The sequence below is a fragment of the Sceloporus occidentalis genome, unplaced genomic scaffold, assembly GCF_023333645.1.
Source record: "Sceloporus occidentalis isolate IW3139 unplaced genomic scaffold, rSceOcc1.0.p SCAF_9, whole genome shotgun sequence".
Classification (NCBI taxonomy): Eukaryota; Metazoa; Chordata; class Lepidosauria; order Squamata; family Phrynosomatidae; genus Sceloporus; species Sceloporus occidentalis.
The window spans coordinates 20,059,404-20,084,211 of record NW_028316989.1 but is presented as its reverse complement, the minus strand read 5'-3'; the positions used below and the strand labels follow the sequence as shown (position 1 = coordinate 20,084,211).

Below are 24,808 nucleotides of genomic sequence, written 5' to 3'. Positions count from 1 at the left end.
AGAGATACATGTTGAGATACACGACTTGCGGGTGATAGGACAGAGAGGAGCCTTGCCTCCAGGGAAGGGAGGTCGAAACCTTGGAAGCATCCCCCAAGAAGGCCCTCTTCCATGTTCCCACCAAATCAAAAGGGTGGATGTGAATAGAAATATGAATATAATATACTGACAGGAACCTGAAAGCTACCCTCTGGTACCTGGATTGCTGCTAATTTCCATCCTGGAGTGAGTGTGAGAGATGTAGAATCTCCCTCCAGCACATATCTGATTTCGTCATTTCGAAATGGGCTTGATTGAGCGATCCTCCAAACCAGGACAGAGGCTAGCCCTTGTCATGAACAGCCTGACAAATTTAAATTTTCCTCCGTGTCTCTTGGAAAGGTGCAAAATGGAGTGTGCCAGCTGCTTTGCATTGCTACAGTTCTCCATTACCAAGAGTCCTTTCCTCCTGCCCATCAGAGATGCAAAGATGAAGGAAGCACTGTGGGTCCCTCTGTGTTCGAAAGTGAAGGTGATTAACGGAGCCCTGTCTGCGATGGAGGAAGCGAAGGGTACAGAAAAAAATGCCGTTCTCAGTGTGTGTCAGCTGATTACAAAGCAGAAGAAAGGAGGAAAGAAAATGGAAATGGAAAGGAACTGACAGCCCATGGAGAAGTATTTCAGCTCCAACACAAAACATTTGCTGGTAATTATAGAATAACCTTCATTTAAATGCAAATAAGCCAGTAATTAAGATAAGGGCCCTGTCATTTGCCAGCACTTTTTCCCCCTCCTCCCGTCCTCCCTCTCTTTGGCAGCTACAGGTTTTGAGACATTTCCCCACTTTTATTGATGAGCTGCCAAGATGTGTGATGAATGCAGGGCCAAAAGAGAATCTAAGGAGTCGGTAATAAAAAGGATTGGGTGCTTGGCCACTATTCATGACCCTCTTTCCCTTTTGGTGGCCCTCCTCTGAATGGCAAACTCAGGTGATGAGTGCCTACCAGGGTAGCACCAGGTGAGGAGCCTTCAGATTTCTGGGCCAAACCGGAGATGTAGGATGTTCCCTGCTGATGTCTTGGAGGGTAGCCTCCAGTGATGCCACAGGTCAACTTCCCAGATCTCAAGGCCTGTTTCCTTTTCTCCAGTCCTCAGGGCACAGAGGAGGAATCTCACTGCCTTACAAAACTGGGTGTATATGTATTTTTCTTAATTGTTAGACTTTTATTTTTCTGAATGGCATACTCTCTGCAGTTGTTCTTGGCACTATCAATGTTATGTTTAATGGCATCATCAGGGGATGCCTCCTGTGACTTTTTAAAGGGTCATTCCTAGGTTTCATGTTTTGGCCCTGAAATCTAAGGGACTGGGGTAGTTCTGACTGCACTAGAGACACCCTGTAAGAACTGCATTTTGCAATAGAGAAGGCATTCCTCAGAAACACTCATAAAGGGTAGAAAACTGATCTGTCCTATATCAGTTTTTGATCCTAGTTGTTTAAGCACAAAGCCTCTTCCACCTCCCATACATACCCCTTGTCTCTGGTCCTCATCTTTTAAAGAGGAGTGTTGTTTAGTGGAGAGAAAGTCTTTGGCAGGCACTGGAAGAAAAAGCATAATCTACTTCCCTTTCTTTCTGCTAGTGATACGATATCCTTGCAGAAGACGAAAGCTGAGAGCTGTAAATGTTTGGTGAATCTCTCTCTCTCTCTCTCTTACAATGTGTGTATGTATGTTGGCTGTTGCCTCAGCTGCTAATGGTTTCCGATGACAGTTGTGGATAAATTGCAATTGATGGTTTTTATGCTCGGAAACATATTGCATGAAAATACCTCCCTCTGGGTAATGTGTGGTGTGTGTCTGCACTTTTGCTGGATGGAAGATTTCTCTCCCCTCAAACCCTCCTCCCTACGTACATCTCTCTGTTCCTATGTTGTTATCTCTGCCATCATCATGATTGGTGTCTGCTTCTCAATGTCCCCCCACCCTCCCCTGTACACTAAAATAACAGGTGAAATGCAGAGCAATTCAGTGAAAATGCTATGTTCTGGAGCAACAACCATTCCCAGAAAGGTTAGTCGGTAACCTTTACTTAAACTGTCTCAATCTGTATTAAATGTTATCTGTTTGCCTGGCTAAAAGATGTGAGAGTCAGGGGAGATGAGATGCCCCTGATTGTGTTTATCTACAGCTTTGAAAGGGTGTTTGAGGGATTAACTTGGGAGCTTGGGAGAGCTGGAGCGGCTTGATAAATGGCCAATTCTGTGCCTCTTCCAGCCTGCATGGTGTGAGTGGCAGGATCCGCTCTTTCCTTCACCGATGGCAGGTTCATTGCTAGAGCTACATGTGCAATTGACTATCTTGAAAGATCCCATCCCAAAGTACAAGCCAGGGCTGACCTCAACATACACAGCTAAAACAGAAGATGCCAGAAAAGTTCCATGACTGGTAGCTCAGTAGAGACAAGCCTCCTATCATTATATCACAATATAAAACAGAAGGAGCTGTATGGTGTGTACATTCAAAGTGAAGCGAAACTCCAAGCTGCATCATGTCACAAATCAAAATGTCGCCAAAGTAATGTGAGCCTTCAGTTCTCCAGAACTCCTCATCAGAATAAGGTGGTACAAAATATTAGCGGATGGGCAAAGAAATGGAAAACCTAAAAATCTGGCCAGATGCTATAATCATTCAATCTTCAGCTAGTTTAATTCTATAGGCAGAAATTGCATTCTGAATACAAAGGATAAAGATATTAGTTTATACCTAGCTTTCTTAGCTGGGATGCATAGTTAAAAGCTGTTTTCCATAGCTGGAGGCAATCAAAGGACTGGCTAGAATTCAGGGTCAAACTAGGCAATAGGTTCAACATGCTTTGGATAGTGTGCTCCCCCAAATGGTGAAAAATCTCTGTCACATTATACAGTTCTTTTTCTTGATCACATATTTTGCATTTAGTATATTTTGTTTTGTGATTGGTTATTACAAGGTAAGTATACTTTTAAGGTATCTCTGAAGAAATCCCATTGTGGGAAGGAAAATAGGTTAATCATAAGGGCCATCCTGAACATCTAATGTGTCTATCCCAATGCTGATCTTACTAGGTTGTGTATGTGGATGCGATGCTGAGATACTTAGTAAGGATGTGAGCGGTGAGTAGGTCACAGATTTAGTTCAGGGACTTGAACTGAAGGATCATTGTACAGCTCCTAGTTCACAGCATGCCCATAGTTTCTCCTTAACAGATCCAGAACTTTGCATGTCTACAAGAAGTTCATGCAAACATTGTAAGAATGTTCATTGCAATAAACCAGGTGAAGGTAGGTTCTGAAGTTGATAGTTGGAGATTGGATTGCCGAAGAGATTAAATTCTGACTCCATAGAGGAGAGAAACCTGGAAGAATCCTCTTCAGGAAATAAGGAAGAATTCAAAAGCAAGTATCAAAGCAAGAAAGCGCAATGTTCACCTGTTCAACCTTCTAATCCAGGCAACTATATAGAGGGCCATTCCTCCCTGCAGCCACCTGGTGGGCCATGCCACTGCATTTTGACATGACCATAGTGATGTGATATTACTTTTGGCTGCCATTTTGGCTGATTTGGGGTGATTTTGGGTTTTTGGGGGTGGAATGTTTGGAGGGCTCTGGAGTCTAGGGGAAACAAACCATATTTTCACAAAAACTACAAAAAAGTGGCGTGAAAAATATATTTGTTTTCAGATTCTGGGGCTTGGGAGCATCAGGAGCCACTTTTAGTGGTTCTATGGACCACATGTGGCTCATGAGCTGCACACTGTCCACTCTTTTTTAAACTCATTTCCAAGACAGATCTTGCATGAAGCAGGAAGAAATGCAGACAGACAGGCTGATGTGCCTGGAGTGAGGTTTATTATTGCACAATATAAATCTTTCCTTTTTCATTCTCACATGTGAGAATTAGTTTCAAAAGTTTTTTCCCCTCTTAGGGTAAGATTATGAAACTTCTTGCACATTTCCCCATTATTTGTCACACTTCTGTGAAAAATCTTGTGGTGATTGACCATTTTCTTCATGAGGTGTCTTGATGTATTGAAACACCCTTTCTTGCTGCAGAGCATTTGTGCATTTTGTTGAATCCCTATTATTAAGACCTTGGATGGGGATAAAAGAACCAACATGACCAGAACAGGCAACTGTTTCATATGTGGGAAACTAAGTTGTGTGTGTGTGTGTGTGCATGCATGCACATAGTTTCATGTGACATCCTCCATATTTAAGTTTCTGTAATTAAGCAGTAATGGAATTATTGTGATTGTTGATGGTGTTTTTGTGTGCCTTCGAGTAATTTCTGATGTATGATGTCTTTAAGGTGTTTTCTTGGCAAGATTTGTTCAGGGGCGGTTTCCCATTGCCTTCCTCTGAAGCTGAGAGAATATGACTGGCCTAAGATTGTCAAGTGAGTTTCCATGTTTAAGTGGAGATTTGAACCCTGCTTTCCCAGAATCCTAGTCTAGCACACAAACTGCTGCACCACATTAGCTCTCACCAAAGGAATAGCCACACATAATGGAAAGAGATTATATTGGAAAAGTGCCTGGATCAAATTTGTGCATTTAATTATGGCAAAGTATATTAATATATGAATGTGTGGAAAATCATCTTTCCTGAAGCACAGGGTGATAAAATCTACAGTTTAATCAGTGCAGTGGAGTTCATTTCTCAGTTAACTGAATCCACACATTTCTTTATTTGGACTCAAATGTGCCATAATTCGACTCTGGGTTGGTATCAAATGCTGTCCTTTCAAATGTTTGTAGTATTTCATTCAGCAAAATCCACCAAGATATGCTTTACACCAATGGTTTTTTGTGAATGCGGAAATGACTGGCAGAGATGGCACTTTACAATTTGAACAGGGAGGAGTATATTCTAAGGTCGTAATAGTATGTATACTTTCCTGGGATTGAACACAATGGACTTCACATTAGGGATGTGCATCATGATTTATTTTGTCCTTAAACCCAAGAATGAAAGGGCGGGGGGGGGGGGAGATGTTTTCTCTGGATGGATGAGTTTAGAATAATTTTTGCATGTTTTCCCATTGTTTTTCATTATCAGAACCCTATTGCAGAGGTTTTGCAACAGATTTGTGTTCAAAGAAGATTATGGCTGAAGAGATGTAGAATAACTTTACACTGAGAATCAGTCATCTGTTGCACTATGTTGCTTTGTAACAAAACTGCAACAGTATACAACCAAATGAACATTGTGCATTGACGTGTAATACACAATGCACAACCATGTGCAACCATAGCACCAATGCACAACAATGCACAGTGCAGAACATGCCACATTGTGCAACAATGTTCAATGGGATGATATGTCTAACACTGCTTTTCTAACCTTCAGATGAATAGGGATGATATACATTATCAAAAAACAAACAAACAAACAACAATAAACCCTACAACCACTTGTGTAATAGAACTTATACATCTGTAAGTCACCAAAAGGATGCCAGCCTATACTTTTTGCAAAACATCTTTTGACTTTTTTGTTAAAGATGGTAAGTCTTGATGTATCAAAGCACTATTTCTCTGCAAGGACAAGAACATTATGTAGAAGTAATTCTTATAGCCCTAATTTGCGCCATGTAATCACATGCATGTTCATAGGGCACTTAAACTGGTTTCTACAGTTTCTACATCTGTCATTCAGATACATTGGTTAAAATATACATTCAGTTTTGGGGGAAAACTGTGTCTTGTACTGACAACGTTCAAAAAGTACATGAGAAGGGATCAGACATACTTATGGACCGGCATCCTGTTAGTGACACATGTGCAACTGAAAGTTACACCAGTGTATTGAGCATTTTTGGTCACTGCAGAAGGAGAAATACATACCTCCTTCATGCAATGACCCAAACTGCCATGGGACTTGTCTTCCTCCTATTCCTCCCTAGCAATTTAGTGGTCACTGAAGAGCAGGAGGGGAATGTGATAAAACCTTCTGGCTATTTGCCTATAACCAGATACAGAATGATGAAGGCATCCTTCCGGATGTTGTTATTGTGCATGTGATTGTAGGCCCATAGTCAGATGCTTCTTTGAAACACCCTGCACTCTGCTAGCCATTAAATGGTTGTGGAGGGGGCAGACAGGAGAAAACTGAATCCTGTGGAAGACAGGGGAATGAATACATCTTTCAATGCAAGATCTTGGCCATAGCTGTATAAGGCAGATTCAAAATCATTCACTATTCATAAACCTTTTTGGCACTGTTAAACTCACCCCCCCATATACTTTTAGAGAATCAATCCTTGTGGAAAAGGTTTCCCCTATTTGTTTAAATTGCCCTGAGTCGCTCTCACTTTCATGTTTCATCACTTGTCATCGTTTGCTGCACATGTAATCAAATGTGATTGCCTATGTAGTGTGAGAATGCCATCACATTCACAAACCATGCAATCCTTTAGCCCCTCTGAGAGCCTTTAGGGCTGAAGGGTGGGGTATAAATACCGCAAATAAATAAATAAATAAATAAATAAATAAATAAATAAATAAATAAATTTATGGAATGGGATTACTTATTCCATGAGATTGGTGCTGGAGCTGTGTGTGGGGGAGTAGTGCTGAAGCAGATCTATCTGTGTATATGCCTTCAACTCACCTGTTGATTTAGGTGAGTATTCAGAAGTGGTTTTGCCAGTTCCTTCCTCTGAAATATAGCCTACAGCACCATCCAAATACTAACCAGGGCTGACCCTGCTAAGATTCCAAGATTAGAAAAGATCTGATGGCTGTAGGATACTGAGGTCCCAAAGCAGAACAAAATAAATTCCATGAAGAGGAATGCATTCTTGTACGTCTTCTTAATGTCCACAAGATGGCAAACGTTTCCTAGACAAACGCAGAGAATATGGGAGTGGAGAAGGACCTGGATTAACATACCTTTTCATTACAATTTTCATAGAGTTGTAGGTTTGGCCAGTTTTTCTGCACTTTTTCAGTGGTGTGGTATCACACTATGTTCAAATCTATCAGGAATCGTGAAGCCAAGGAAGACTGCATGGCTTGCATCCAAATGGGACTTTTAAAACTGTATTAATATTTCATTATATTTATGTAGCCAGCCATTAACTTGAAGTGTCTGGATGGCAAATATTTCCATACCGTGATTCAGCATCTTGCCCATGAAGGAAAGATTATATTGTCCCATTTAAAAAAAAGCAATAAGAAACTAAGGCGCAGTACCGACCGCCAGAAAATGACGGACTGCAGGCACCTGTTTTAACTCCGGAGGGATGCCGCAGCCACCAGACCGCGTGACACCCTCTGGAGTTAAAAGAACCCATTTTGCGGGGTTCTTTTAGTGGTGCTGCGGATGCTGTGTGTCCATTATGTCAAGATGGCGGCACCCGTGTGGATGGGATGCCACCATCAGGCCACTGCCATTGCATACTAGGGTTCCAGAACCCTAGTAACGCCGCTGACACACCCCGTTCGGCACATCTATCTCGGGCCTGAGGCTCCAAGTATTTCCATGGAAATAGGATTGGCCTATTTCCATAAAGCCAAGCAACTTCAGACAATGATCAAGATGGCAAAAGATATTAATGAAGAAGTACACAGAAACTAGGAGGGGCTGCATCAGTTTGCTTTTGCTTGAGCCTACAGGGGAAGATAATATTTTGCCCTTTCCACTCCCCCCCCCCCCCCAGCTGCTGAATTAACTGGGTGCAAACTTCTTTTGTACTTTAAATTCAATCTGCAGCAGTTGAAATAAACTGGGGACAAAGAGGGAAAGTGTGAAGAATAGAGTGAAACTGGGGCCTGGTACAGACGGGCCTCGTGGCATATCTTGATGACATGCTAGGGTTGTCTCGGGGTGTCGCTTACAGATGCCCCGCAACCCTAGCACGTATTCCATACATCAAAATGGTGACACCCTGTACAGATAGGTGCTGCCATTTTGATGTGACAGGCGCTTAGCATCTTCATGTCACGGTGTGATACTGATGTCGCGAGTGTGCCATTGGCGCACTGCGGCATCTGTATCGCGGCGCAAAAAGAACCCACTTTTTGCAGGTTCTTTTTGCTCTGCAAGGAAGCCATGCGGTTTGTCCGCTGCAGCTTCCTCGCTGAGCAAACAAGGCGCTGGCAGACCGCCCTTTTGGGGCAGTCTGTACAGGGCCTGGGATATTTTAAAAGCAGCTGTAAAACAGGGGTGACAGAGGATTAACTGGGATTGCTCCTGCCGCATCAGGACATTTGGAGGGGATAGTAATAGTATAGTGGACTGTGTCACTTGAAGATTGGCTCTTCATCAGCAGGATGAGCAACAAGTCATAGCAGTAGCCATGCAGAGAATACCTACATCTGTTCTGGTAGAGGGAATGACTGTGCCTATGAAATCACCAACCTTTATAGTATCTGTCCATAGCTGTAACTGCTGTAGGTAAATTCAAGGGATAGTGGATAGTAAAGGTGTCAGCTTTCCAAAACATCTGTTTCTCTGAACTGCAGCCTTTGAAACTCTGGATACCAACATTTTTTTAAAAGACCTCCCTCTCCCATAATATCTTTTAAGAAGAGAAGACAAAAACAGAACCCTCAAATTAGGACCTCTTTACTAAAGATGAGCATCTTGGGGCTTTACCTGACACTGGGCTTGGTTCTATCTAAAATCCGGATTGTGTATGTGGAAGTAAGGCAGGTCAAAGGACCTGCCAAATCGACTTTCTCCAGCATTGCTTCATTGTTTTCTTTCCTCTGTGTGTTTTGTGCTTGTCGGATGTGTGGGTGGTTCTATGCTTTGTGTGTGTGTGTGTGTGTGTGTGTGTGTGTGTGTGTGTATTTACAGGAAATTTCAAACCAATGCTCAAAGCAATTTTTCATTAAGGAAAGAAAAAAGAGAAATCAAACTCAACCACTAGTCACTGGATTTGTCAGAAATGAGAAAACAAAGCTTTACAAAAGGAGCAGTAATCAATAAATCATCGCCAGTCACACATCTAAATAGCTCCGTGCCGCGTGGCACACAATTAGACAGCTAATGATGGCGAAAACGCCCTTGCACATAGCTAGTGATCCTTCCCCCGGGAAATGCCACTGCCTCAGCTCATTTATAACAAAGCTTCAGGCCTGCCTAGAGGTGTTACAGATCAAGCCGGAGCAGACTTGGGAAGATGGAAGAGTGCATTTTGCTGGAGAACAGCTGAGGCCTAAAGAACACTGAATTCCATTTGAGGTCTGCAAGGTCCATTGGAAGACATTGCTTGAGAGAGATTGAGGGACAGAGTCCAATTTTGGGGAAATAGCTCTTTGGACTACAGTTCCCAGAACCCTCCATAAAATATAGAAAGTGTCCATTCTGGATGGGGAATTCTGGTTATTGACATCCAAAGAGCATTTTATTCCAGAGTTAATGCAGATTTGCACAATTGTCTAGCTAGCCACCTAATGCTGTTATGTATATCTGTCAGAGATTGGGAATGTTGTTGTTGTTGTTGTTGTTGTGTGTTTTCAAATTATTTCTGACTTATGGTGACCCTAAGGCAAACCTATCACAGGGTTTTCTTGGCAAGATTTGTTCAGAGGGGGGTTGTCATTGCCTTCCTCCGGGGCTGAAAAAGTGTGACTTGCCCAAGATCATCCAGTGGGTTTGCATGGCAGAGCAGGGATTTGAACCCTGATCTCCAACACTTAAACCACTACACTACTTTGGCTCTCTCTTTTCCAAAAAAGTGAAATTATTAGCTGTAAGATTCCATGAGTGGTAGTCTCCAAAAGAAACTATCCCATGATATGAAGTAAATGACTTGTGAATAGTTGTGGACCCACTTCTATAAGGCTGGAAAACAGGTTTTCCTCTGAACCAAGGTTTACCTTTCTATTTCCATTCTGCACCAGGGCTCATAATATTCATAGGATCTAGCAGTTACATGGCCAAGACAGAACTCTGACCCATAGATAGCTGTTCCTACCAGTGAATCCAGCAGTCAATAAGATTGTAACACTTTCTGCAGCTACTTACTCCTCTGCTGGCTATCCGTGGGGAAGAAAAATTCTAGAACCAACATGCAACTGGAGAAAGAAAACATTGGGGATCACCAAAGAGTGTTTTTGTCTATAGCAGCAGAGTAGCCCAATTACTTCAGTGTTTTCCTTTTAAAGTGAATCAGGGCATTTCCCGCCCCTTTGTTACTGGTGCTTTACAATGCTCAACAGGACAAAATGCCTGCATTAATGTCATGGAAAACCATGTACAGCAGTGTAAAATGTGCTCATTGTGCTTCAGTTGCTGCGTTTTATTTGCCGATTTGTGTTTGACTTACAAGGTTTGGAGCAAAAGATCCAAAAGGCATCAGTTGTTTGGAATTTTTTAAAATGTTATGATTAATCTGGGTTTTGTTTTTGACAATGCTGCCTCTTTTGACTCTGACTACAACAGTTATCTTGGTTCCCCTCTTCCTGTTCCTGCATTTCATTTGAGCAGGTCTCCTCCAGATAGAGCATCACAGCTATGTAAGTTTGGTGAGAGTTGTAGGCTAAACTGCAGTTCTTCAAGAGGAAATGATTCAAAGACATAGCCATGTTAGGGTCTGAACAGACAGGCCAAAATAAAGCTACTTCGGGTCACTTTGGAGATATGCTGTTTAAATGACACATGCATTTTAAGAGGACAGAAACTGTGCCAAAGCTGCACTCCAGCCCTTAGGGTCTGTCTGTTCGGGTCCTTAGTCTGGAAAATCAGTATGGAAAGGAATCGCGTCACACCTTTGAGACTAACTGAAAGACTGTCTGGTAGCATGAGCTTTCATAGACTTGAGCCTATTTCAGATGCATTTGGGGAAGTAGGCTCAAGTCTATGAATGCTCATGCTACCATCTTCATTTTTTCAGTTAGTCTCAAAGGTCCCTTTGCAAGAGGAAAGGATGAAGAACTGGAGCCCTCTGGAGAAAAGCAGCCAGGACAAACTGCAGCCTCAGTTACTTGGGTGTCTTCTTTTCCCCCTCCACATTCTCTGGCTGTTTAATAGCTCTAGTAATGGAGTTTGACAGATGCTGCGATTGGGGAGTTTTTGGCTGGTGTGTAAAGGGGCTAGTGAATAGCACTTGAACTCCATCCAAAACAAGATATACAAGTTCGTAACCTCAAGTTGCACATGTGCAGTTCATCAACAAAATTCTGGCCAATGACTTACAGGTAACAGACTATAAGGAACATATAACTTCTTTGTTGCAACAGTTTTGCTGGCTATCAGGGCATTTCTAGGCACAAATCAAATTGCTGGCTATATGACCTAGAAAGCCTAATATGGCTCTGGTCCAGACTATTTGAAAGACTGTCTCTCCTTGTAGGCACCTGCCTGACTTTTAAGATCTTCAAGGGAGGGATTTCTCTCTATCCTAACCCCATCACAGCATGTTTGGTGAGGTTACAGAGAAGATCTTTCTTGGTGGGTGCTCCCAAGTTGAGGAATTCACTCCCCTGGGAGACTCACTTTGGTCTCTTGTTTGCTTGCTTTCGATGGCCAGACAGACTTTTCTATATAGGTATACCCTTGGCTCTTAACTGATGCGTGAACAAATATGCCTTCAAGTCATCTAAAGTCACATGCTCTCAGCCACAGGGGAAGGCAATGGCAAACCTCATCTGAACAAACCTTGCCAAGAAAAACCCTATGATAGGTTCACCTTATGGTTGCCATATGTCAGAAATGACTGGAAAGCAGACAACAACAACAACAGCCATTTGCAATCAAGCAGCATTCTCTGAAGATGCCAGCCACAGATGCTCGAGAAACATCAGGAATAAACTCTTCTAGAATATGGCCACATAGCCTGAAAACCCACAAAGAACTATGGATGCCGGCCATGAAAGCCTTCAACTTCACAAACATCTGTCAATTTATGGTGACCTCATGAATTTCATAGTGTTTTGTTAAGCAAGGAATATTTAGGGGTGGTTTGCCATTGTCTTCCTCTGAGATTTAGCCGACAGCACTTGGTATTCCTTAGCAGTCTTCCTGTGTTGGAAGAGTCTTTTAATGGGTGTGTGTGTGTGTGTGTTATGCTTTTATTACCCCCCCCCCCCCGCCCAAGCTTCAATATGTTTTTAACCTGTTTTAATTTAGTGTTTTCAATCAAATTGTTTAATAGTTTTTAAACATTTGTACCAAACTGATAATCTAGTTTGCTTTAATTTGCTTCAATTCACCCTGGGCCTTGTACCAGAAGAAAGTCTGAATAATGAACAAATAAAATAATGAATCCAAACAAAAAACCATCAGTGATACCTTTATTGGACAACCAAAAGGCACAATATACTTGTTGCAAGCTTTCAAAGCTCCATGGGTTTCTTCATGTTTTTGCATGGAGACTTCTTGAGGAATCCATTATTCTCTGCCTACAAAGAGCCTGGAATGGAGACATATTGAATTGCCAAAGAGGGGTCCCTGTTGAGATGCAAATGGACTTCAAATTTCCTGGACTTTGAAAATCGCCCTATTGCCACATGGCCAGAAGGAGGAGGACCCTGCCTGCAAAAGATATCCTCCCCATCATAACATCTTTACTAAGGACTGAAACAACATGCAGGCATCTGACTAACATCTCCAGTTGTTTTTTCCTCCTGTTTGGTTTGTAACATCTTGCCTGATGAAGAAGCCCATGGAACTCCAAATGCTTGCAACAAGTATATTGTTCATTTCGGTTGGCCAATGAAGGTATCACTGATGGATTTGTGTTAGGATTTGTTAAATAGCCACCACAGCTACCCCTGCAAATAAAATAATAAATTTAACAGATTAATTCCAAGCCCCTCTATTTGTTAATAGTTGAGAAGATCTGCTGTTAAAAAAAAAACCAACCCCCAAATCTCTTAGGGACAGTTAACTAACCTGCTGTGCTGCTGAATCCACTGTCGATATCCTGCTGTGGGATGCATAATAAACAGCAGGCGGAAACAAGCCTTCAAAAAACGTGGGGAGCGGCAGTCATCCTAGGTGTGGAAAAAGCAGTAATTGAAAGAACACCAGAATGTCCCAATTTTTAATCTTTGAAATGTCGGAAGCGACAAATGCAGGCTGTCAAGATAATACTTCTGGAAATGATAAACAAAGGCTACAGGAGTTCAGGAGAAACCCAAACAATATTATTATAAAGGTCACTAGAAGAAGCCAATTTGAATTCCAGAGTGTATGACTCTTCCATTAATATCCTCTGTCCGAAAGGTCAAGTGGGTGAGGGGGACCACGTTTGCTTTCATTTTCCACCGAGATAAATGTTTCTAGTATGTAGGATATATGTTTTTTAAGTCCATGAAGACTCTATCACAGTTATGTTGGGAAGAAAAAGGTAGACACCAGTCTTGGAGAGCTTTATGGTTTTCATAGGGAAAAATCCCCTACCTTTGCAGCATTCTGCACTGCTAAAAGGATTCCTAACATCCATGCTCAGACCTTTCCCCACACCTGGAAATTTTGGCTCTATGCTACCTACTCTGTTCCTTGGTGGGGTGAAGGTAGTGAAAATCACTGTCCTACTAAATACTTCCACTAAGTTACTACCTCATGTGGTACAAATGCTTAGATATCCAAGTGATGGCCTGTGAGGACCCCCTCAAGAGAGTCAGCTTGTAAGCCTGTATCTGACATTGCAATATTGAAATGAACATCCAGCCAGAGCCAAAATTTCAGACCTTGCTGCCAACACTGCTTGCAGTGGAGTCACGACAGTAGTCAAAATCTCACATCATCTCAGCATAAATATCCAAAGGTGGAGTCTATATATTTATATATACATCATCAGCACCATATGGAAAAGTAACATTGCACTAGGCATGCACAGAAATGGCCATGCCTGGATAACTATTGCATCTTTGCACCTTTCCTGTATCCTTTTTGGTTATATGCATGCACAGCAATTTCACATGTGCAACTCCATTTCCATGAAGGTCAGCTGAATATGGTTATTGTGCAATGTCAGACTAACCCTTCTGCATGTATAGTGCAACTTATGCACATGTAAGTTGTGGACAGGATATGTGTGTGTGTGTGTGTGTGTGCGTGCGTGTGTGTGCATGCTTAAATTAAATTTAAACAGTGCAATCAATAAATGGCAAAGGGACAATGACATAAGTTGCAAACACTTGGAGTTTTTGATTTTCAAGCAAGAACTTTTCATATTCAAAATAGCAATGTACAATTTGATTTAGATGTTTTTGATAAAAGAGGCTACGCAAGCACAGCTTGTATGTATGCAAATATTGTTTTCTTCTTTTACCATATAGCAGAGACTAAGGAAAACTTAAGGATCTTTGTAGTGACATATGCAAGTGTTATTCCACCTTTGTTTGTGTATTCATTATTTATTTATTTAGGTTGTTGTGGAGGCTGATATTTCTTTCTTCCTTCTGTTGTGATCCATGCCCCCTTGATTCACTGTTGCACCCCCAGCCATTCAGTGATTGATGGAGAATAGATGAGATCAGATAGGCAGTGATACCAACCAGACTTGAAGGCTATGTTTACATATAACTTTATCGCACCTGTTTTTGTCTCCATTACGGGTATGGAAAGAGGACACTCGTGTGCGAGCATGACCTGCCAAAAACAGATTTTACCACATGCCAAAGCATCCTCCAAAAGGCCCCATTCCAACCTCCGGCTCCAAGCTGTCCCTGATCACTGGTGAGGTGCGTGAAATATTCTGGTTGGAAGTCTTCTGACTGAGCGAAATGGCGCCTGTCAGCACTGAATGGGGACGGCTTGGCACCGGGAGATGGAACGGGGCCTTTTGGAAGATGCTTTGGCATGCGATAAAATCCATTTTTGGCAGGTTGCACACGCACAAGAGTGTCCTCTTTCCGTACCCGTAACGGAGACAAAAACAGGTGCGATAAAGTTCATAGTCAGATGCAGACCAATGGCATAATCTTCTGAGACCTCCAGGGAATGCTGGTATTTTTTGGGCTGCTGACACACCTCAGAATTAATACAGTTTGACACTGTTTTAACTGCCATGGCTCCATCCTATGGAATTCTCAGATCTGTAGGGGTTTTTTTTGTGACACCAGAACTCTTTGACAGAGAAAGTAAAATATCTCCTAAAACTCCAAATCCCAGACTTCCATACCATTGATCCACAGCAGTTAAAGAGGTGTCAAGCTGCGTTAGTACCTGCAGTTGTAGATTCAGCCTTGGTGGAAGATGTCCTTCTGAAGTTCTCGACTAGAGAAAGTAAGAGAAAGTATGGTTACATATGTGATATATAGCATATGTAATAAGGTATATAAACTGTTGGGAGGGCATGAGAGCATGGAATGTTGGGCACAATTGGCGATGGGCTGAATGTTTTGGAGAGTTGTTTTAAAAAAGCTGGTGTGCATGACAGTTTGTCAGGGAAAGAGATGAGTCAGTCGGAGCCAATAATTAGCTAGACTCAGAGATATGAGTTAGAGTTAGCTAGTTAGAGAAGTGACAGTGAAGAGTGGAGATAGGAGACAGTGAAAGGAAAGGAATGTATCTTTTGGGTCAGTGAGGACAGTTAGGTTCAGAGAGGATTATGAAGAGACAGTGAAAGAATGAAGTGAGCTGGAGTCAATTAGGATTTGGAGGAGCTAAATAAATAACAATAAGATCCAAGCCTTGAAATTCTGTAATCATAAGCTTCTGTTCACCAAGTAATCTTTACGTTGACCTTCTGATTAACAAATCATTCTTCTACCATATATATGTCCCTCTGGGAACACGTTGTTGTTGTTGTTGTTGTTGTTGTTGTTGTTGTTGTTGTGTTTCTTTAAGTCATTTCCAATTTATGGCAACCTATAATCCAACAGTCAAACAACTATATCATATTGGCTCACCTGGGACAGCTGCAATAATGCTATAGGAGAGACGGGATCTTATCCTATGGCTTAATAAACTGATTTACCCGTACACAGCTTAAATCTTAATTTGGGCAGCGTCCTGATATTATCACAAGGTTTTTGCTTCCTAATTTGCTGGGAGCGCTCCTTGCGGCTCTTTTCAAATCCGAGAATTTTTTGAGTTAAGAAAATGGCTGCCAGAGTGCTCCTGGAAGCAGAGAAGGACCCAGGCTCTATTCAGATGGTAAATTAGGTGGCCAAAACCTTGCAATAATATCAGGATCCTGGCCGAATTAAAATTTAAGATGGGTAGAGGTAAATTGATTTATTAAGCCATGTGATAAGCTCCAGGGTTTAGTTTGTGGTGGCAGCAGTTGTTCAAGAAGGGTGGTAACAGATGCCATATTGATGAGAGAAGTCCTTGGTCTCCATCTTGTGATAGGAACATATCTAGATCCTTCTCCAATCCCATACTTCCTTGGTCTTCACCAGCCAAAGAAGAGTGGAGCTATTGCAGTGACATGGAGTTTGTGGTGCCAGGGATGAAGTAGGAGAGTTCTGCATATGGAACTTTTATACTACCTATTACACTATGCTTGCAGGATCTTGACCATTGGCTATCTTGAATGGCAGCTGCCTTCCTCTGGACTGTCACCAGAACTGTGGAAAGGGTGAGGGCTATCAACAGAGGAAGAAAGGCACTGATGTTTTTTGTAGTAATGTACAGCAGTTCCTCTCTTCCAACAATAGCCTGGTACAATCCAGACAGGCAATAACCATCCAAGCAAGGAAAACCCCAAAAGCAGAATTCACGGCAGTCTAGGTTCTAATACAATATTATCTAATAGATCAGTGTGGACAACTGTCAGTGGTTTGCAGGCTGCATTGACTCTTCCTTGGGTGTTCCTGGGGTGTGAACTCTCCACTGCCTCAGGCTTTATTCCTCAACATATTTTGCCCTTTAATGACCCCAGTACCCTAGACTGTTGGTCTCCCACAGACTGTATGAATAGCGGAGGCACACTTGGAGATACTCAGTTCACAGAGCAGAGCAGTACCCCAGGGAGTGGGAAAACTTGTGTGTTGCTTCTGGTATCCAACTGGTTTCATGAGACTTACTGATTCTTTCATCAGAACTTCAAGAGGACTCTGGAAACCAGCCATGGAAACCCACAAGGTGATCTTGGGCAGGTCACACACTCTCCATCCCCAAAGCCTCATGATAGGGTCACCATAAATTGGAAATGACTTGAAGGAGCACAACAACAGCCATTCTAAAAATAATGGTGCAAAACTGAATAAGAGCAGCTTTCCCTTTGCACCATTCTTTTTTAATCACCTGCTATATCCACCATCCAATATTAAATATTGAAATCAAATGTCAATCGATGAAGTCTAAATAATAATGTGACAGAGAAAGAGCTGGAATGAGCCATAATAGGCACCCGGTGTTTGTTAAATGCCAGCCTGAAAGCTGTAGTGTTTAGAACAAGATCTGTCCATCATTGTCATGTTGCTCACAAGTCACTTTTTTTTTTGCAGGGCCTGTCTGTTATCACTGTGAAATGCAGCAGTTCCCTTAATGCCACACAGTGCCCCAGGCTGGAAGCAAAGGTTTGCAACTGCCTTAGGAAGCGGGGGTTTTTTTGCCGCTTTGCTCTGGGCTCAGACAAGAGTAAGGACATTAATAACCAATCTGGACAGCTCTTTGGGTGTTGACCATGGGGGGTGGAAAGGAAAGGTAGAAAGGATTTAAATAACCCAAGAAAAACCATCTGTATTCTTCAGACATCTCCGTTTGCAGCCCAATCACTAGAGTCGGATGCCTAGAGCAATCCATAGTTGCCATAACAACTAACAAACTGTAATTAGTCAAAGAGGGAAGGAAAAGGGACCCAAAGCACAAATGAAAATTGGGGGAAGGGGGTGAGAGAGAAAACAAGGTTGTAATTTGGGTTATGTTTTCTTTTGTCTCAGAAACTCCCATGCTGGTGATGTGATTTCAGGTACCACCATGAAGGAAAAAGCAGTTTCTGCAATAACTGTTCATTATGACAGCATGGCACACTTTCTCTCCCAGATCTCCTGCATCAATGGAAGATGGAGTTTTTAAGCTTCTAGTCCTCCACAGAGCTGTTGACATAATCAGAAGCACAGATATGCAAAAGTAATTTAGTGCCAGGACATATTACCCTTCGTATCCAAAATGGTTCAGGATGATCCTGAAATCATCACTGAAATGAGTGAAGCTTTTAAAGGATCAAGTGTCCTAGTGAGACATTCCCATTGTCTTCATGAAGACTGAAGTCTCTTTTGTATGTATCACACAATTATAGCATGTTGCTATAATGGTGACAGCTGCATCTATGGAAACCCAAGAGGCTTTTAATGTGGTGAGGCACTTATTGCTCTCTAGCAAGCAAAGTGGTACCAAAGTGTTATAATTGTGCAGTGTGAAAGAGACCTAGGGAAATGGATATGCCAGACAAAAATAAAATAAAATAAATAGATAACCAAGAAAGATTGGTCAGGGAGGTGACTAGAAAGATGGCAGTTCTAAATCTAATCCCTGACGGCACAAAGGACCTGGTGTGGTGTAAGTGTTGTTGAACCAATTGGAAACCTACAGTGGCTACTTGCTATGCTTTTTATTATGAGAAAGCAAGATTATTCCCATTCTGTTCTTAGACTGTTGGACATTTTCCAAAGTAGATCAGTCCTTCTCTTCTGCCCCAATCAGTCCATAGAGACATCTAGAGGTGGACTTCTTAAAATGCAACAGCTCCAGAAAACTGTAAACATCCAAGTTTTTTCTGTCAGTTCCATTCTCTGTTTTGGAAAATCCAATGGGTTTTACAAGTTAAGCCAAAAAGGACATATCCCCTACTAAAATTTATCAACCCATTTCCCCTAATTTGTTGCTGTTAATGGCTGTCAAGGGGCCCAAACAGACAGGCCAAAATAAAGCTGCTTTGGGTCACTTTGGAGGTATGCTGTTTAAATGATGCATGCATCCTAAGAGGCCAGAAGTCCTGAGGACTGGAGTGCAGCTTTGGTGCAGCTTCTGATCTCTTAAGATGCATGTGTCATTTAAACAGCATACCTCCAAAGTGACCCGAAGCAGCGTTATTTTGGCCTGTCTGTTTGGGCCCAAGTTGACTGACTTATAGTGACCCAATGAATGAGAGATCTCTGAGTCACCCTGTTACCAGCAGCCCTGCTCAGATCTTGCAATCTCAGGTTTGTGGCTTCTTTGAATTAGTCTATCCACCTGTAATGTGGGTCTTTTCTGACTGTCTTCCACCATAGCAAGCCTTATTTTCTTTTCTAATGAGTCTTTTGTTCTCATGATATGTCCATAATATGACAGTCTCACATTTTGTTGTTGTTGTGTGCTTCTAAGTCATTTTTGACTTGTGGCGGCCCTAAAGCAAACCTATCATGGGGTTTTCTTGGTTTGAGAGTGTGTGATGCATACGATCACCCAGTGTCTTTTCATGGCTGATCAGGGAAACAAACCCTGGTCTCCAGTCATAGTCTGATGCTCAAACCACTTGTGTTTGTGGCTGTTGCTGTGTGCCTTCAAGTCGTTCCCGATGTATGGTGACCCTCAGGTCAACCTATCATGGGGTTTTATTGGCAAGATTTGTTCAGGGGGGTTTGCCATTGCTTTCCCTTGAGGCTGAGAGCATGTGACTTGCCAAGGTCACCTAGTGGGTTTTCATGGCTGAGCAGGGATTTGAACCTGCTCTCCAAAGTTGTCATCCAACACTACAGAGCTAAAATGTAATAAAAACTTTCATCATCAATGAAAATAGCCCAAATTTGACACTACAGAGAGCTGAAATCTTTGGCCCATATAAATTGTGGGCAACGATCACATTTTCTTCTTTATGTGCCTATTTTCTGCAATTGATTCAGTCTTACCTTCATGGTGAGGGCAGAAAAGAAATCTGCCATTACTCCTCCTGAGAGATTTAACTGGCCTTTGGCTTCCCTCAGAGATGTGTTTGCTGAGGTAGAACCTCCAACACTTACTTGGCATTTTCACTGTAAGGGATGCATTCCCATTGCCTGATGTAGAATAACCTGTATTGTATGGGCCGAGGGAAGCCACAAATGCTTTCTTTGCTAAAACAAATATTATAGGTAAAATGTGCTTGTCAGGCCCACAATAAAAGGGCTTTCTCCTCCACTATTTATTTCAGACTTTGGACTCTGCTCTCTTTAGAATTGCAACCGATCTCTTATCTCTCTGCATTTGGGAAGGATGTCAAGATGCATCTTTTAAACTTGGCTTTCAAAACGACACTATTATTTTTAATGCTGCTTTAAATATTTTTGGCATAATTTCCTTTGATTCTATATTTTTTCCCCTTTGTTATCTATGTACTGATTTGGTTGGCACAGAAAGGTAGTATGGGAATTCTTCAAATCAATAATGACTATGAACCTTTACTGAGGAGACAGGGAATTATGTGGCAGTGATGTGCATCATGCACAATGCAAATGTACATTCATGCACAATCACATGCACAGTGTGTAACCATGTGCACTGGCACTCCATCTGTTACTCCTGCTAACTTGAAGTCAATACAATTATTTTGCACTGGACAAAACTACTTCCGCAAGGGAACTTATGCAGATTTATAACACAAACAGGATTTCATCCAATAAATGAGAATGTCTTTTACAAGCAATACTTCAAGATTTTGGGTGCCTTTGCACTGTAGATATAATGCAGTTTGAAACCACTTTAACTGCCATAGCTCCATCCTATGGAAAACGACAAATCCGAGGATTCTGGAGGATGGAGCCATAGCATTTAAAGTGGTGTCAAACTGCATTATTTTTCCAGTGTAAATGCACCCTTTGTGATGAGTGCACACATACAACATTCACTACTCTACATACATGTATAGACTATGTAGAGAAATTGTTAGTCTGTAGGCATAGTTATTCATAGGCAACTCTTAACATGTGTACATGTGACACCAAAACCCAAGTCTGCTTTTGCAGCCTGCAGCCCCTTGACTTCTGGTAAAAAGAAGAAAAACAAAAAGATGACTTGCCTGCTACGGAAACTTCCCAAAGTTTCAACTTCTAAATAGGATATGGGGCCCCTGTGCTCTTTAACATTTAGGAACACCTCTTTTTCAATACAAGAAGTAGACTTCTAGCTGGTTTGGTTTGGATCTCTTGTTTGGGACGTTACTTTTCAGTGGTCTGTGAAGTCCCATGGGCAGGAAAGTGGGCACTGGGCACATGACAGGAGACCACAACTTGCTGTTCTGTGCCATTGTGTGTGTCTGTGTGTGTCCTACATGGCAGCTGGTGGAGTGCAATACTTTATCAGCATAGTTCTGCCTTCTGATCTGCCCTATGGCCTTTTAATAGTCAGGGGAGAGTGGGAAAGAGGTACTTTCTAAACACACTGTAGCAATAATAATAATAAAAAACCTTTGGACAGAAGGGAGAGGGACTTCCAGATCATGCGCTTAACCCAATTGACATTAGGAACGCTAATACTCTTGAGCATTAGCATTATGAGGAACACCAGTACGCTTGACTTATAGGCTGCTACTGTGCCTCCAAACCATTGTACTATTTCCGCCTTTTTAAAAAATAACACTTGCCTCTGCCCTATGCAGTGGGCCACGAAATGTCAGGACTTCTAGAGCAATAAATCCTGTGCCCTTGTATAGAAAGATTCATTTCTGGAGGCAAGAAATGGATTTTGACTTTAGCCTGTCAGTGAATCAAGAGCTGAAGAGTTTGCCTTTCTGTTGAGTTCTCTAATCAGATCAAAGGCCTACACAGGGAAATCTGGTTAGTCTCCCAGCCTCAAGGTCTCTACTATTAACCCTTTTCAGGGATTCATATACCTTCCCTTGGACTGTCTCCAGGGTTTAGTTTCTTTTGGTCCATATGTCAAGGCTGCTGTTAGTTGGGCTGTCTACTAATCTTTTGGGGGGATTCTTCAGTGTGAGGTGTGAGTGGATGGGTGTTTTCTCCCCCTTAACTCTTAATGCCAAGCTTCAAATTTAAAGAGGCTTCTCAGCAAAGGAGTTATAAAGGAAGCTAAATCCATCTTGTTTGTTTTTCCAAGGGTCTACTAGTGATTGTTCTTGGAAATAGCCTTGGAATGGCAACCATAGAGCACTTGTTTTCTCCTATAGAAGTGAATGGGAGCCATGAAGCATTAATACCTATGTTGCCCATGTGCACCTTCATCTGCATAATCCAGAGTCTAGAAAACATTATGTTTTGGATGGCAACTTCCACAATTGGCCATACTGGCTGGAGGAATCTTAAGAGTTATAGTACAGAAAATTAACTCTCCCCAAGCTCTGCTATACTCTCTTTCCCATTCGTGACTGGGCTAGAGTTGGATGAAATTTGGGTACTTAGTTTAGTTTCTTTCTCTGTAGTGCCTCTTCTTTTTGATACGCTCTCTTGCCCAAAGTGCATAGCTTCCAACGCTGAACAGATTAAACTAAGGACATGCTTGTAAACATCCATATTTTCCTATCAAGGATCATTACCTGAACTCCCCCCACTTCCATTACACATTGCTTACAGTCCCTTCTCCGCTGTCTGCAGTTCGCTGCATCCATTTACTCTGCAATAGCCTCTCCTGCAGCGTTTTTTAAAAAATGAAGCAAGTCTTTCTTCTTTGCAGAAAAGATGCACTCGAGAAACCTACTTCTCTTCCTGTTGATTAATACCAACGAATCAAAATGAATCCCATCCGTCTGAGTGGCAGACTGCGCATTACATGGCACCATTTTCCTTAAAAAATAATGAACCTCCTGGAGATTTTCTTTTGAGTAAGTGTGTGTAGGACTACATTGTAGATGTATATTTTCTAGAGCAGGGTAGGGAAACTTAAAATCCCATGACACCATCATTTGCTGAAACTTCATTTGTTGGCTTTCTATTGTTTGCACAATGCCTGTCCCCATAAAATCCCTCTCCTAAGGCTTCATTACTGGCAGTATGAACTTTAAGGTATATATCACGGGACTTTGGGTCTCATCGTTTTGTTTTTACTGCCACCTGTCACTGGAGTGCAGCTCCTGAGGATTCCTACAAAACAGGATGTAGTCGCCTGGCTGAAAGAGGTCCTCTTCCCTTGTTCTAGGGCTGTTTTCAAATGGTCTTTCAAACCTCTCTCAACTATTTGTGGACAGAAGGATGTGATGATAATGGTGATTTTGCAAAATTTCCCAACAGCAGGAGAGTGGAAGGTAAAATTACCAGAAGGCAATACCAAACCTCCTCTGAACAAATCTTGCCAAGGAAACCCCATGCTAGGTTTGCGCTAGAGTTGCCATAAGTTGGAAGTGACTTGAAGGCACACAACAACAACAACAACCAATCAATCAATTTCATGGAGGTTGGGGTTCACCTTTAGAAGTAGCAGAAGCAGAATTTCTTTCTTTTATTTGAAAAACAAGAATAGGGGCCCCAGTTTCCTTCTCAGTGGCCCCCGGTTCACTCCCAGTGGCTCCTAATGGGCTGGACAGTATCCGGGGATACAGCCTTACCCCTGAAGTCAACTGTTTCTTAGCCAAAGTCCTTCTTCACCTGGGACTTTAACTGGAAACCCTGCCTTAGTTCCCTTCCTCTTCCTTCCCTGGGTTTCCAGTTAAATCTGGGAAGATGCGAAGAAGTGTCAGCCAACTCTTGCTATGAAAGCAGAGAGCATGGATAGCTTCACTCTGTCTTCCTGTACCCTGTATAGGGATAACAAGTAGGGAAACTAGGAGGGAAATCTTTACTGTTTAATGACTATTAATCAGAGATTTACCTCTCAGCACCATCCTGTTCTTGTCTATGTTCTTGTCTTAAGCTAGGTGGGGCAAGCCTAGTTAGGTTTTGGATGGGAGACAACTCAGGAATACCAGGGATTTTAAGACAGGGTGAGGGATGAATCCTTCTTGAATTCCTGGAGAGCTAGTGCTGTATGCCATAGTATGCCAGGGTTGACAGTACTATTCTTGATGGACCAATGGTCAGACTCAGTATAAGGAAGCTACTTATTTTCCTGTGGTTTCTCTTCACTTTAACTTGCTTGGGAGAGATGTAGAGACTTTCTGGATGTCTCCATGGGTTGCCTGGTGAACTTTTGTCTTCTGGATTAGACACATGATCTGGAAATCCCTCTCTCTCCTGTCCTAAGGCTTTTAGCCTTATTGCTACTTTTCATATTGACAGGGAGGTCATCATTTTGCATTTTCCACAGTGCCTGGGACCTAGTGTGATTTCAGGCCATGGAGAAAAAGGGTGGTAGGTATTATCAGCCCTAAACTAATAGGAAATATATGCCAAAAATTCTTGAAAGTGGGCTTTGTTTTCTGAGATGGGTAAAAAAAGACAACACACATTTCTGAAATGTTTTCCAAAGCAAAGCTTTTGAGAGACACCTTGACTCAGTTCTTCTTTTTCTCTCTGCTTTTTCCTTGGACAAGATGGCATTGTAGATGGTATCACACCACCTGTTCTCTCACCCTCAGATGTGCAAGGGCAAGAGGACAGAATTATATGCAGGCTGGCCAAATCTCTGAGCAAGGTAGGGTGGGAAGTCACATTAAGCTTTCAAGTAATCACAATGGCTCAGAGACAATATGGGACAATAGAAAAAGTGGGGAAGAAAGGCTATCAGAGCATACCTCACACAATAGAGGCAGACTCTCCTGGCAGCAAACATCCATGCACTTGACTGTAAGAAGAAAAGAACCTCACAGAAAGAGGAACTTGAAAGGGATTTTCTGCACACACAAAAACCCTTCTAAAAAAACCCTAAAGGTGAAACACAATATATTTCAGGCATCTGAAAAGGAAGCACAGATGTAATGCAAAGGAGACAAGATTGTCTAATGGATTGAGAGCAGTGGAGGGGATGATAGTTGTGGTTGGCAGAAGGGGGGCTAGGGAGAGACAGAATGAAACTCAATCAACAGATATATAGACA

At 42.1% G+C, this 24,808-nt stretch overlaps 1 long non-coding RNA gene across 1 annotated transcript in view; it reads left to right on the top strand.

The window, feature by feature from the left end:
- Window positions 1-326: 326 nt before the first annotated feature.
- LOC149307008 (uncharacterized) overlaps window positions 327-24,808 on the top strand; it is a 44,700-nt gene continuing 20,218 nt past the window's right edge. Inside the window, exon 1 of the long non-coding RNA XR_016282374.1 lies at window positions 327-685. This is a non-coding gene — a long non-coding RNA (uncharacterized LOC149307008). The remainder of the gene's footprint in view (window positions 686-24,808) is intronic.